Below are 13,506 nucleotides of genomic sequence, written 5' to 3' on the forward strand. Positions count from 1 at the left end.
TCCTTACTGTCATTTAGTAATATCTGTAGGGTCTAAGTTCAGTCATCATAATTTAAACCAGCCTCTTTATAGGAAAAAAAACCCAAACTACTGGCTATACGTTAGAGTGCACATAATATATAGCTAACAAATGAAGTTATTCTGTTGCATGCCAGTAGGAAGAGAGAGAGAGAGACTTAGGCAGTGAGAGGAAAAGTGAGAAATTACCCCCACCCCAAAGAGGATGGCCATGCCATTGTCCCTTCTGCTTCATTCTCCTCCTGTGATCCTGAGATTCTGTCTACACATGTACATGTGCCCAATGTGAGGGTTTTTTCCTTTAATTCAAAGAATTATTTATTTATTTAATTACATTTGTTATTATAATTTTTTGATTTGACGAGAGAGAGAGAGAGAGAGAGAGAGAAGTAACGGGAGAAAGCAAGCCACCAGGTCTGGGACTTGAACTGCGGTCGGCCATGTGGGAATCCAGCACCTTTAAATACCATGCCACCTGTTGGTCCACCAGTGTGATGTTGAAGCCACTGGGTCTGGAATTGGACAGCGACAGCCCCTATGCCATCGATGGGCTGGCTCCCTGCAATCGTGAAAAGATAAAATGACTTGATGTGCTTTATTCTTCCCGTCCTGAGTGTCAGATACGAAAATTGTCTTGTTTTCTTACAAATCTCTAATTCAGATCCTGAAACCACATCTTTTCAGACACGGCAGGATGAAGCAGTTGGTGTCTACCCCGCCCTGATTGGCACATTTGCACTTCCCTCTCCAGTCGATCAGGTTCATTCTGCTCTGGGCATTAAGCAATTAAGATAGAGCTGGATTCAGAATATTAAGGATTACATTCTTTCTTTCTTTTACCGTTATGTAAGGTTTTCTTTTATTTGAAAGATCATTCACAAAATACCATATCCATAGATGTTCTTTCTGCCATAGAGCTGACTGTGTTAAGGGTATGGAATTCCATTTTTACATTTAAAAGTCAGCTGGACTGCCTGGAAGTTTAGGTGCATTTGTTTTGTTCTTTATGTTTTCCACATTGAAGATGTAAGTAGGTTGCGTGAAAGCATCAGGTTCAATTACAACCACATAATGCATGTTTTCCTTAAGTATTGGGGTTCCATCAATGGTTCTTAACTCAGAAGATGGCAGGTGGCAAGAAGAAAAGGAGGAAGGTTCTGGAAACTGCTGAGACCTTGTGAAGAAGACAGAGTAAGAGAAGCCAAGGACGACAGCTGATGACTGAGGACGACCTAAGCCACTGCACCAGGACAGCTATCCTGGCTAGGGTCTCTTCTGGTGGGCTGAGCTGGCTGGCCCCAAACTGCTCCCAGTAGGACAGGCTGGGTTCTGGTGCTGCAGAGTTTTCTATTTGCTCACACAGAGGTATTCAAGCTCAAAACTACTTACTGCCTAAGTCTTTACTCCCTGGTAAATGTTAAATAAATACTACGTGGTAACAAAGAGCTTTGTCCCGAAGATGAGGCAACACCCATAGAACTGTTCAGTCATCTAGTTACTGTGAGGTTCCTAACAACCCTGCATAGCACAAACTCTTAATTTATCAAGTGAAATGGATAAATAAAAGTGCCAGATCCTAGGCCCATTTTCACTATGAATTAAGGGGTGGGAAGAAACACAGTATCTCGTTGTTACTTACCCTAGGAAACAGATAAACACAAGGCAGAGATGCAGAACACACACACACACAGGGAACTGGGAAAAAGCAAGGTCCACGCTTCAATCTAGCTGCTCATAGCTTCAACGCCACCACCCTTCAATCCCCAAGGCACCTCAGCCTGAACAAAACGGAATAAGCTGGCAGCCTGCTGCCCCTGCCAGCGAGGAACCTCTACCGTGCTCGGCCCAAGGAGTGAATGCGTTTGGACCTGTTTTCCAGAATGATCCCCAAACACTTGGACTCCAGAGCATTCCATTTCCCTCCCATGTGGTCGCCGCACTCCTCTTCCTTCAGCTTCACTGTCTGAAACATGAGCCTATCCTGCTTGAGTAATCCACTTGGGGTAGGGAGAATGGAGACAGGTCTACGTAGAAATAAGAATGAGAAAGAACCTGCAAGGATCGATGGACATTTTATCCTTGTTTTGAAAACAAGGTGCCTCAAATTCTGTATGTCACTCACAGCCGCATACAAACAAGGGTCAGAGACTTTTCTTCTGCCTCACATCACTCCCAGAAGCCACAGCAATACGGAACTCAACATGCAAATCAGAAGAGAGGCACCAAGAAAACAAAAAAAAGAATTGGAGTCCAGCCAGGGTGGCTGAAGTAAAAAGAGAGCTAAGAGGGAGACTGAAGCAGCACCTCAACCCACACAGCCCCCACAGTTCCTCCAACAGACCTGAGTGCTATAAGGAACACAAGGAGTAGAAGGAAAGAAGGACAGAGGAAAAGGAAGGAATGGAGGGAGGAAGAAAGAAGGAAATAAAGAAAGGGCATAATGCGGGCAGTGAAGATACAGTGAAGCTGAGAATGGACTAAAAACCACTCGTTAACAGCAGACATGTGCTCATAAGCACTGTGCTTTCACTGTAAGGAGGACGAAGTCAGGCACAGGAATGGTGCCTTCGGGACTGCGGTCCAGGTGTTCCCAGGCTGCAGTCTATTCTAACTCAGGACGCATTCGGTTCCCTCCCACCCCAGACTCATTTTTGCTCCTTGTGAACAACTTCCTCTCCGGGACTGGTCCCACCGAAGATCCAGAGTTGGGATTGGCTACTCGATTGAGGGGTGTTGCATCTGTTCAGAGGTTTAAGCTGGAGTGGCGGTCTCTGTGCTCATTCCTCTCCTGTTGATTCTCTGAAGTCTATGTTGGAGCCACAAAGGGGAAGGCCACTTATGAATGGGAGGGCCTGTTCACTGGTCACCTGGGGGACTAACCCCCTGCCTCCTAGGAACTCATCTCTGAAGCCTCTGTCATCTGGTTCACCTTTCCTGAATCCAAAGTCACCTTTATTTGTGCTTTCTACAATGTCCACACAAAGTGACTAATCACCCAACAGTGCACCATCGCGTGTCAAAGCTACCTTAAGGAATCACTTCATTGAATTCTACATAGCAGAATCCTTCAAATTTGTCTGTCTTTGTCTCTGACCAGCTTTGCACTCCTTACGGTGAGATCCTTAAACATAATGTCTATGCCGTCCTGAAATTTTAAGGTACATCCTACCTATGCAGTATAGGGGGCTCTGTGGGCCATCTTCTGGCTATGGGAACCAGGACCAGCAGCACTGCTGCAGGACTCTTTGCCCCTGCGGAAGCTGCTGTAGGTCGGATCATCTTAGGTATAGAAGTCCACCATTTGCCATCTTCACTCAGAGAGGAACCAGAAGGATTTCTTTCAATCAGCAGGTTTAGGAGCAGCATCTATATACCAGGTATGCAATATTACCCACCCTCTTTCAAAGTTATAGCTTCATAGAGGTTTTAGTCTAGTATGTGAAACAGATATAATCAACAAATGACCTAAAGGAATGTAAAACAGCAGTCGTGATAAATCCCATGAGCAGGAGGGATTTGAAGAGTATGTCTCTTCAGAAAGGTCAGATGAGGTGTCATGATACAGCCATGATGGTAGGATGAGTAGGAACAAATGAGCCAAAGAAGAGAGGAAGGGCTCAAGGCCCTGCATATCTAAAGGCTCTGCGTTGAAAGGAAGCAAGAAACTTAATAAAATGTAACAATGGTCATTGTGCAGTAAGAAAGACAGGATTTGTGGAAAGGTTTCAATGTGAAATACATGGGTATTGTGAACTCCATCAAAGAGTTGGATTGTTTTTATTGTAAGAGAAGAAGAAGGATATCACGATTTTCTAAGCAAGTAATGATAGGATCTCATCATGTTTGAAAAGATCAATCTGCTTGAGGTATAGAAACTAGATGGACAGGGATAAGAGGGCTGAGAGGCCGAGGCCTTTGGAAGCTATGGCAATAGTTCACGTGCAGTAGCACTGCCTGGGTAGGAGGGATATGTGAATAAAGGGCCTGGAGGTTTAATCTTCAGAGCTTAGTGATTGTACACTGGGTCTGAGTGCCACCGTAATGCAGATGACTACTGACTTCATACTTTTATACATGTTGAATGTCTGAGTCATTAAGTGGGGGACACCAGAAGGAGACCAATTTTGGGGGAAGATTAAGTTAAAATTGTACACAAGACATCCAAGTGTCAAGAACAAGACAGTTCGATATGCCATTAAGAATTTAGAGGGAGAATTTGTCATGTAAAGATCTATGTGAGTAAAGCTGGTATTCTAATGTGGGATTTTTTAAAGTTTATTTACTTATTTTTTTCCATGAGTGTGTGTGTGTATGTGTGTGTGTGTGTGTGTGTGAGAGAGAGAGAGAGAGAGAGAGAGAAAGAGAGAGAGAGAGAGAACAGTACCCCCAAAAGGATTTCCATGCCATGCCCTACCCCTAGCTCAGTCAGCCCCAGATCATATATCCATCATATTCAGGAAGGTCTCTGGAGGCACCTATAACATTCCTACATGGGTCTGTTTTTAGAGCATTGCCTTTCATCACTACACCACCATCTAGCCCCTGATGGGTGAATTCTGGTGAGACTGCTGAGGAATAGAAGCAGATCAAAAGAATGAAACGTGCAAGTGAAATATAAAGAACTGAAACATTTGTCAAGTAACAAACAAGAGAGAGAGAGAGAGAGAGAGAGAGACGGCAAAGGACAGTAAGTAAAACTATTGGGTCATAAGGAAAGTCATGACGCATTTTTGCATTGAAAAACATAGAAAATTACATTATGTCTTTCTTGATGACCCAATATTAGAGAGGAAAAAGTAAAATTAGGAAGACACGGTGCCAAGAGGTCAATAAAAAGTTGGAATTTGTTAAAATAGTCATGTCAAAAAAGTTAAGGTAATCATAAATAATATCATCTAATATCTATGACATTTAATATGTGTCAGGTATTTTCTAGGGTTTTATATGTATCAACTCACTGAATCTTCCCACCTCCACTATAATGTAGATACTATTGGGTCGTTGGAAATGTCATGATGTGTTTTCTATGCAAAAATGAGTCATCACTTTTCCAATGACCCAATATTATTATACCCATTTTATAGATGAAGAATGTGAAGCACAGAGAGGTTAAGGGCCTTGCTTGAGGTTACACAACTAGTAAATAGAAGTGTTAGGATTTGAACCACCACAGTCTGATTTCAGAGTTCCATGCTTTGCTTATCACCTTGGAGTTATAACTTTTCAGAACCAATAATAAAGGCAAAAATTGTTGTTGGCTTAGTAACATGAAGATCAATCATAACCTACAGCAAGCCAGTAAGTAGAATGACTGTGGCAGTGGAGTAAATTGGAGACCTAAGGATGTGAGGAAATAGACATATCATTTAGAAACAGCTACGTGCACAGCTTTTGAGAAGCATGGCTCTGAGGAATGTAGCTTGAATCAGGCCCAAGAGCGTTGTACCAGGAGGACTCCTGGGAGTCAGGGCATGAGGAGGGGGATCTGAAGTGTACCATGTTCTTAGATCTGTTTTAGAGTAAGACAAAATCATTGCATTACTTCTATTAAATGTTTGAGGTAAAAAAAAAATTTTTACTTATCTCACTATCACTCTTATTATCAAACTCAAGCATTTATTATGGTGTTGTATATGTGGCAGAGAGAAAAGATGGTACTGAGGAAAGTCACTCTTTTCTGGCTGTAATTTTGAACAAATTCTAATCTCTTTTTTCTTTCTTTTTTTTTTCTTTTGGAGAGGTTTTTGCTATAGGGTGTGTGCACTTGCCAGAGAGACAAAGAGACAGAAAGAGAGAAATCACCTCCCAGGGGGGATGGCCACACCACAATCCCTTCTCTTCCATTCTCTTCTCTGGATCTTGGGCACGCCCACACACACTCCTGGCATGAGTTTAAGCCACCGGATCTGGGACTCAAACCATGGTTGACTACATGGGAGTCCAGTGACATAGCCATTACACTAATTGCTGGTCCCCTAATCTCTTTTTTCTTCAGCGATGGAAGAGAAAAATCTCCTCTTTCATTATGGTTATTAGGATTAAGAATAGAAATACTGGGACCAGCAGATGGGGTAATGGTTATGTAGCTGGACTCTCACGTAGTCAACAGCGGTTTGAGTCCCAGATCTGGCAGCTTAAAACTCATGCTGGGTGTGTGTGTTTGTGTGCCCAAAATCCTGAGAGGAGAATGAAGGAGAAAGGATTGAGGCATGGTCACCCCGCCCAGGGTGGGGGGTGATTTCTTGTTTTCTGTCTCTAGGGTGAGTGCATGAGTCCCATAGCAAAATACTTTCTCTAAAAAATAAAAATAAAAATAAAATTAAAATACTATATAATCATGTAGAGGTTAAGGCACAGGATCCCACATGGCTAACCATGGCTTGAGTCCAGGACCTGGCAACTTAAGAATCACACCATGTGCCTGTGCAAGCATGTCCAAAATCCCAGGAGGGGAATGTAGAAGGGATTACAGCATGGTCATCCCCCAGGCATTATTTCTTTCTTTCTCTCTGTCTCTCTCTGGTGAGATCACACACCCTATAGTTAAAAAAAAAAAAAAGGAGAACACTCAGTCAGAAAAGTGCTTGCACATTTGTGTTTATTGTGGGATTATTCACAACTGCTAAGACATGGAACCAACCCAAATACCCATGAACAGATAAATGGATCAAAAACTGTGGCACATATACCCAATGGAATACTACTCAGCCATAAAAACACAAGACCTAGGCATTTGATAGAAAGTGGATTAATATGGAAGATCTACTGCTGAGTGGAGCAAACCAGGCTATGAAAGAGAGATATTGTATGTCTCCACTTAATATATTCTGACTGTGCACACTCTATGGTGGAAACTGAAAGATTAGAGGATTTAGAAGCATGGAAAATGGTTATGGATAGAGGAGACAGTGTGGAAAGAGGGTAGGAGAAGAGGGAGAGTGTGAAGTAAGAAACTGAGAAAAATAGAGAGGTGAGACATTCATGGGACACAGAAATGGATTATAATTTGTTGATGAAAACACATATAGTATCCTCAATCAGACTGGTATGTAGTATATTCGTGTGGGTAAATTCACTTTAAAAGCTAAGTGATGTATAGTGATTGAATGTATAAAACAAAACAAAACAAAAAACAAATACAAAAGCAAAACGAAAAAATCATACAAATATAAGTTATTAATATAATAAAATGTGATTGAAAGATCAAACAAAAGGAAGAGAAAAGGAGAGACCAAGGGTTTTGAAAGTTTTGCTTGACCATTAAAAACATAGGCCCATTAAACGAGTGGGCACATGCTGAGTGCTCAGTAACCACCAGGTGGTGGATTCATTGCTTTTCCCATTTAAGAAGGGCTAGAAGGAACAGCGTACACTGGCCCCTGGCCTTAAACAAGGATCATCCTGACCTTTGTTTGAGCTAGTCACATGAGCACATTCACCAACAAAGGAGGTCAATGTCAGCAGTAGTGATAGAACAGGCATTTAACATAAATATTTGTGGATTGATTGATTGAACTGGACATAGCATCAACAATGCAGCACAAAATGTTTCGACAAGTGATCTTGTGAGATTTGAGAGGAATAAGCCCGCCAGCACCATGGCGGGCAGACATTTCCTGAATAGTCACACTGCAATGCCCCTGATGAATTGCCCACCAGTGCCAATTAAATACACTTGTAGCTAAACCTTCAGGGTGGTAGAAAATGATCTTTAGGACAGCTTAGGATTCACTGGGGAGTACTCGGTCTATGATACTATAGTTTCACACATAATTTCAGAGAGAGGTGGAGGAAGATGAAAGACAGCTGATCAATATCTGCATGAATTAGAAATTCTTCACCCAAAGTAAGTATGAGAATTTAAATCTTTAGAAAAGTAAGACTTGTGGCTCTTTCATGTCTTCTGAAAATGCTCTTAAAGTATATATGCCTTTTAAAACATAGTTTTTAAAAAATTGTCTTTTCAAATGAACAAAACAAATAGGCAAGAGTGACAAGAACAATAACACAATGAATGAATCAGAGGAACACAACACAATTAGAGTATATGCCTATGTTCGAGCTCACAGGAGTTGGTCATGTTAATGTAAAGCCTGCAAAATATGGAGAATTTTCTACATCAAATCTCTAGAGGAGTCATTCCACTCATATTTATATCTAGAATATCCCCAGATGTCCCTGACCATCTTCCAGATAACTCCAAGGACAAAACTAGAAAAATGCCTTGTAGGGTCCAGCGCTGGGTCAGATTACAACCAAATGTGAAGCTTCTATGTAGTTCCTGATAGAGGCAGTCTAAAGAAGGTATGCATCTCCATCCCCCCCCCCCCCTTTGGTTTCTCTACACCAAGCGGTGTCAATAGGGGCCCTTGGGATTCTTGCTTTTCCCTCCATGCAAATTTCGCCTTGTGATAATACTTTCTCTCTTTGGACATACATCAATTAAAACCTGAAATTAAAAGCTGTCTGCTACAACATAGTTTTAAGTAACAATTGAATGTAGGACTAAACATTATGGTTGAAATACAACTATGATTAGTTTTAGCAGCCAAATGTAAAAGGACTCAGTATGTGACAGATGTGTGGGTAGTCAAATCTCTACATTCTCTTGCAAAAAATTCCTGGCTTCACCCAGTTCATACCAGGAGGACTGCATCCTTACCCTTATTTGTGGGAGGTAACAGCAACTTATCTGCAAGGAACATCTGCTGGGACTCTCCTGTGGAATTGCTGCTCTTCTTTGACTGGAGGAATTAAATGCAGTTCCTTGCAACCCACAGATTTTCAGAAGGATGATTCCATCCTTATCCCCTGCAACACCATCCTGCCTTGCTGAGTTCTGAGACTTCCCCTAAGGCTTGAAAATCTACCTTTCCCCCCATCTAGGATGGCTGTGTTAAAGCTCGCTCTTGCTTGACTTCTCTGATGGTTCCACATGCCCTGCAGAAAGGTGTGCTTACTTACATAAAGATAAAATACACTTTGACTTCCATTTTAAAAGCAAGATAACCAGATGATCTGTTGCATGCATACCCCACAGTCATTGTTAGCTCTGGAAAATACCCAAATCTTTTCTTTCACATTTAAGAAAACACCTCAGATGGAAAATAAGAATGATGCTATTATAGAGGTGGCATCAAATCTGCTCTAATAAATAAAAAGAAAACTAACAAACTTCTATATTTTATTATAATTAATCACCAGCGACATATCACGCAGTTGATTGCCACTGTAGCTGAGTACTGTTTCCTAATGCAAGTGCCCAAGAAGGAGGTTTGACACTAATGAAGAGTCAGACCAGATGACATGGGCTGATGTCTCTGTGCTTGTTATCTCCTCATAACTCTCACAGAGTTGGCCTCAAGGAACCGTACTGTGGGACTCAAGCAAGATCTCTGTATATGTGGGCTGTACAAGGAGACCCAGGCAAGGGAGAGAAACCAGAAGTCTGGAAGACTCTGACATTTCCATGTTCATCTTGACATTATTCATTTTAGCTCTTTACTCTCAATGTATTATTGGGTTACTTTTCTAAATACAAAATATGCTCTGATAGATAAAATTTACTGAACTTTTTGTCCTACTTATGATTATATTAAGAACCCTTAATTACAATTACTTTTTTTTTTAAAGAGAGAGATTTTTGCTATAGAGAACATGTGCTAGCCTGAGAGAAAGCGAGAAATCCCCCCTGCCCCCAGAGGGATGGCCACACCACAATCCCTTCTACTCCATTCTTCTCTCAGGATCTTGGGCACGCATGCACATGCACCCAGTGTGAGTTTCAAACCTCAGGTCTGGAACTTGAACTGTGTGCAGACATGTGGGAGTTCAGTGACAAAACCGTTATGCCATTTTCTGGTCCCACAACTAAATACTCTCATAGAACTTTTATTCTCATTCCAAACTACTCAGATATTCAATATTAAATGAGTAATGAGTATGAATTGAGCATCTACTGCATTCTAATCTCTATCTTCTGATACAACAGAGAACAGAATAATCTGTTATCACAGAGTTAACATATTTAATAGAAAAATAAATAATATAAAAGGAATCATAACAAAATTTTCGATGTGTCAGTTGAAGGTTAGTACCAAATTCTTATAGCAGCAGAGTCAAACAGCAAAAGGCACCTAATTCCACCTGCAAGTGAGGGTTCCACAATGGCCAGGAAGACACGATAAGCCACTTCCTGAGGGATGACTAGTAGTTGGTCAAGCAAAAGTGTCTGAGCTTAAGGAAGAGAGTTCCAGTCAAACTAATGCCACATGGAAAAGACTAAGATGAGGCAGAGGTGGTTCATGCACAAAATCATAAGAAGTTGTCCATGTCTGGGTCAGAAGTTCAGGATGATAAGTAATAAGATTAAACAGAAGTTGGAAAATTTTCCCTGTTTTTGACATTGTTGGAGAATAAGAACTCACAGTATCTCAACTCAGGAGTGAGGAGACTGGAACAAACTTTTAGATAAACCCCTTTGCCCTTCAACTTCTTGCTACTTATAATATTAAATATATTTAGAGAATCCATCCCTATCCAAGTTCTTGCCATTCGAACTAAGAAATCAAGTAGAAGTGGAAGAGGAATATTTGCAGTTTTAACTGGGTTAACAATCGAGGCTGGTGATGTATCAAGGTAGTAAAATTACAGTGGCTTAAAGTTTTAAGAAAGATGTAGAATAGAGTACCAATTATATAAAAATACCTCTGTGATATATTGATGTAGGATGTGGGGAGGTGATCAGAGAGATAGAAGCAGAGAGGTGAAGGATGAGGCATTATTACCTATTTTGCTGAATGCAGTGGTCTTACTACTGCTTTTATAAAAATCCAGTGAGTAGGAATTGGTTTGGGTAAAATGGAGGATGGGAGTCATGGGATGTAGAAGATTATAACTTAAGTTTGGAATATGCTAAAATTTCAAGTGTGACTATATTAAATTTAAGATGTGAAATGGAGATTAAAATGGAGTCATCCAGCAAGAAATTAGATGTTTGAGCTAAACATGAAGCTAAAAAATGCCTAAAACAGAGATAGAGCATTCTTAGCTATTATTTATACATGCTATGGCAGAGATTGGTAGTGATCTAAATCCATCTCCTTCCCCACCCTTCTTTTCCCCCTGAGGACGCAGCGATTAACATCAACATTTCCCAGTCCTTGCAGTGAAGCTGTGTGGTCCTTTGGCCACATTATCACTGGTAGAATGTGGGCAAATTTGATGTATGCAGCTTCGATGACATTGAAGAGAAGTTCCTATCCTTGAATTTCCTTATTTCTTTTTCTCTCCCTCCCCCTGAACATCCAACAGAAGCAGCAATTCAGTTTCTAACAGAAAATGATGAACTGGTGGCTGGAGGGACGCAGAGCAGCAGCATGAAAGGAGCTGGGTCTCTGAGTGACTGTGTGGAGCAGAGCTGCCCTGTATGCTGGAGCACAAGCACTTGACTCTTCCAGTGAGAGTGATAAACTTTACTCTTTAACCCACCCTTTTTCTTAAGGTAGCTTAGTCTTTATTCTAAACAATAGAGATGGCGACCCTGGGGGAGTGTATTAGCTACCTCAGAGAAAGTATGTAGAGTGAGGGGGAAAAAAAAAGACTATATGATAGAATAGCAACATTGAAAACGTATTTCAGGGTCCTGAAAAATGGGTGAAAAGGTATGACTTAAAATACAGGAGGAAATCAATGGATATGTGTCTTCAAACACTGGAGAAAGAGAGTTTTGGTAAAAAGAGAGTGACTGCTAGGGTCAAATAAGCCCAACAGGTCAAATGAGAATGAAGGGAAAATTCTAGGAAATATAGTGTCAAGGAGGCCATTGAGGACCTTGAGGAGAACAGGTTCAGAAGAATAGAGAAGTGAAGCGATGGCAGAGAATTTGGTGTGGCTGGAAGAAGACAGAGCCAGAGTAATGAACAGAAATGTGATCAGCAGCTAACAACTTTAACCGAGTGTTTATGAAATCCAGGCACTACTCTAGGCACTTCACACATGTCATCCCATGCAATCTTCTCAACGACGGTATTGCATTGGTTCTAGCACACGTATTTCACAGGTGGGAAAATTAAGTCAAAAAGACTCAAGTAACCACCCAAAACCCCACTAAGTTTCGGAGCATCCTTCACCACCTGTGTTACAGCTGCTAGTCGGGAAGGAGACAGGGCAGGGAGGCTACCTAGGTGTGCTCTTTCTCTGTTCATGTCAGTGGGGTGCATCCTATTTGAACTATTACTGAATAGGGGTGTAGTTTCAAAGTTAGGCTCAACAATAAAACTTCAAGGCAAGGTTGCTCCAACCCAACCAAAGCCCAGTATTTTCTTTTTTTTTTTCATTTGTCTTATCCAAGCCCATTTTTAACCCTGATTTTAAAAAAAGACATTTCCAGATGTCTTGCATCGGAAAGAATCACTATTATTTGTTATTCACACGATGAATAAACTCCATATTGACTTGTGAGTCTATCTGAAACTGCTCGCCTGGGATGCTGACATGATTAGGCTTGCTTGTTTGCTTGAAATAAAGAGCAAAGTCGCTCAACAATAAAACTTCAAGGCAAGGTTGCTCCAACCCAACCAAAGCCCAGTATTTTCTTTTTTTTTTTTTCATTTGTCTTATCCAAGCCCATTTTTAACCCTGATTTTAAAAAAAGACATTTCCAGATGTCTTGCATCGGAAAGAATCACTATTATTTGTTATTCACACGATGAATAAACTCCATATTGACTTGTGAGTCTATCTGAAACTGCTCGCCTGGGATGCTGACATGATTAGGCTTTCTTGTTTGCTTGAAATAAAGACCAAAGTCTAAGGACTAAGAAAATCCAGAAAAGATCATTTCTGGGAAGTATTGATGACCCAATTGCTGCTGTGGAGGCTATAAAGTTATTGTAGCATCAATCTGTATAGTTATGTGATTTCTTCCAAGTTATGTTTAGTCGTTGAATATGTTGGGAAAGGAGGTGGTTAAATTCCTCCTGGCCTGGTCTTTTGCCAGTAGATGGTAGAAGAATAGTGAGCAAGGAAGTTAGGATATTAAAAACAGAGTAGTTGAAATGATGGATTATGAGGCTTAAGCTATGAATGAAGGGAGATAGGGAAGAGTTGATCAGGAGAGTGAAGACGGGTCAAGGGCATTGAATGTAAGCTCCCTGGGAGCAGGTGTCCTTTTCACTCCAGGAGGTCCCGTGTCTAGAACAACATAAGGTACCAATCCAGTTCTCAATGATATTTGTTAAAGTGGCTAAACAATGAGATTAAAGAATAAATCATTGAAAATAATTGAGCAATAGCCACAGAATAAGCTTGGAGCAGGGCCCAATAATTGCAGATTTTGAATTTGTGATTTAAAAGCTGCAGCACTTTCACGTTAAGAATATAGTCTCAGATTTACAGCTTGGTGGTGGATGCCTTAGGGGCTCTGGTTGGGATAGTAAATGTCATTGGAGATGAGGGTAATATGTTGAGAAACAAGAATTTGTTTGA

At 41.0% G+C, this 13,506-nt stretch overlaps 1 pseudogene; it reads right to left on the reverse strand.

The window, feature by feature from the left end:
* Positions 1 to 2,663: 2,663 nt before the first annotated feature.
* On the reverse strand, positions 2,664 to 3,319 carry LOC102491031 (eukaryotic translation initiation factor 4H pseudogene; annotated as a pseudogene).
* Positions 3,320 to 13,506: the final 10,187 nt, after the last annotated feature.

Source organism: Tupaia chinensis, unplaced genomic scaffold, assembly GCF_000334495.1.
Source record: "Tupaia chinensis unplaced genomic scaffold, TupChi_1.0 Scaffold000281_1, whole genome shotgun sequence".
In the NCBI taxonomy this organism is placed as follows: Eukaryota; Metazoa; Chordata; class Mammalia; order Scandentia; family Tupaiidae; genus Tupaia; species Tupaia belangeri.